This window comes from Bactrocera latifrons, unplaced genomic scaffold, assembly GCF_001853355.1.
Source record: "Bactrocera latifrons isolate USDA-ARS-PBARC rearing strain unplaced genomic scaffold, ASM185335v1 scaffold_80, whole genome shotgun sequence".
NCBI lineage: Eukaryota > Metazoa > Arthropoda > Insecta > Diptera > Tephritidae > Bactrocera > Bactrocera latifrons.
Genome location: NW_017537490.1, coordinates 287,502 through 289,499, shown reverse-complemented (window position 1 = coordinate 289,499; position 1,998 = coordinate 287,502).

Below are 1,998 nucleotides of genomic sequence, written 5' to 3'. Positions count from 1 at the left end.
GTGGACAAAAAATCTGTTGTATAAAAATTAATGCTCCGAATTTTTATATGTGAATATGTAAAAATGTAAAAAGGTACTTGTGGATCGGCTGTGGAGAGGTAATAAAGTGTCGAAGTCGAGTTAAAGCCACAGTTATGGCGAGACTAAACAAAGAAAAGTACATCCAACTGGTAAGTGAAATTATTATAACACGGTTAGGTTAGGTAATCAGGCTTCSGAGAGCAACGAATAATACCACTTCAACAGCGGACGTCGCTGTGATATACCGAGTGCTCTTAAGTAAAGATCAAAATTATTTAGTCGTTAACTACGCAGCACCAATATGGGCGCCTGGATGCAGTGGTACGCAGATGAGGGAAATCCAGACCTGCTAGAATACAACACTCTAGACCACGACGGTCTTATACACATCTAGATGTGTATAAGAGACAGGTATATATAACTGAAGCTTTTTCTCGAAAAAAAAAAACGGAAAGACTCCATTCAATTTTCATTGTTAAATAAAAATTATTTATGTTCTTATAGAGTACTCTACAAATTTATATTTTTAGCAAACCACACACTTTGTTTGACCCGCTCTCTGAACAGCGGCTCTTAAAATTTTAACATCTGTAGACACCCCTTACACACGCAAACATACACTTTCAATGTGGCAATCGGCAAAATGTGAAAGTAGCCATCTTTTTTCCCTGAAACAAATGCCCACAATGGACACTGGAATTTTAATTGAGCGTCCGGGATACGAAAGCCCAAGCAACAAATGTTGTTATTGTGACAAAAAAATCATAAAGCTAGGAAAAAGCCATAACTTTTTTTCGAACCCTTTAATCGGCAAACACTCAGGCGACTGTTAAATATTTATGGGAAAAGAAATAAAGTACAGAAAATGTGAAAACACAACAAACAAATAAAATTTAGGGCAATTGGAGACAATGTGTGCAAGGGAGCAAAGCGCGTCGGCGACATACCATATGTGAAAATGCCGCGAGTCAATGAGGCGTGTGAAATGAGTAAGTGCTGAAAATAATATTTTTATTCGAAAATGGTATGTGTGCTGTCTCTTATACACATCTAGATGTGTATAAGAGACAGATATAACATCTGATCAAATTTGGCACCGACTGACAAAAAGCTACATATCACCTATTTATGGATATAATGCATCCGATCAAATTTGACCCGGACTGACAGAAACTATATTTTCATGTTATAAAAGAAATTATCGCTTTCAAACTAGGTTCCATAGTCAATGCAAACATGCCAACATTTGATACAATTCATCCATTTCCATGCATGCTAGTATAGCCTTCGGAAAATTTTGGTGTTTTTACGGTTTACACCAATTTTTAAAGCCACTGTCTAAATTGTTAGGCAGTTTCAACATCATATTCATAAACCCAAGTGACCCGAAATTAGCTAGCTTTTCGAATGTGTCTTTAAGAATCTCTACTCCCCAACGTTTTTGCAGAAGACAAGTCTTTTGGCACGAGTCTAGCATTAACGCGCTTCTTAACCAAAACACTTACCAAATGTATTGAGTCGATTCATAAGAGATGTTGAAAATTATACGAGCACAGTTCGATGGGTTTTCAGAAGAGCTGGTCTCAGTGGATTAAAAGGCCATTGCTGTCAAAAATACACAGCGTCCCTTATTAGCAAAATGTTACAAGAATTGGTCAAAGTACGACTAGCAAATGAAATTACCCTGTTAGTCTGCATGAGAGCTGCTCCTAGAGCAAAATTACTCGCATCTGTCACAAGAGTACAAATTTTTGTGAAATCTGTGGTCATTTATCATTAACATTTTTAATTTAAAGAAAGAATCTCTGAATCTTGGTCATTAATATTTATTTTTAAGCCCTTTTTTAAATATTTTATTAAGTGGTATGCTATTTTAGAGTAATCTTTTTTTAACCTCCTATAGTACCTGTCTCTTATACACATCTAGATGTGTATAAGAGACAAGATGAGAGCCGTACAGCAATGTAAACGATGACA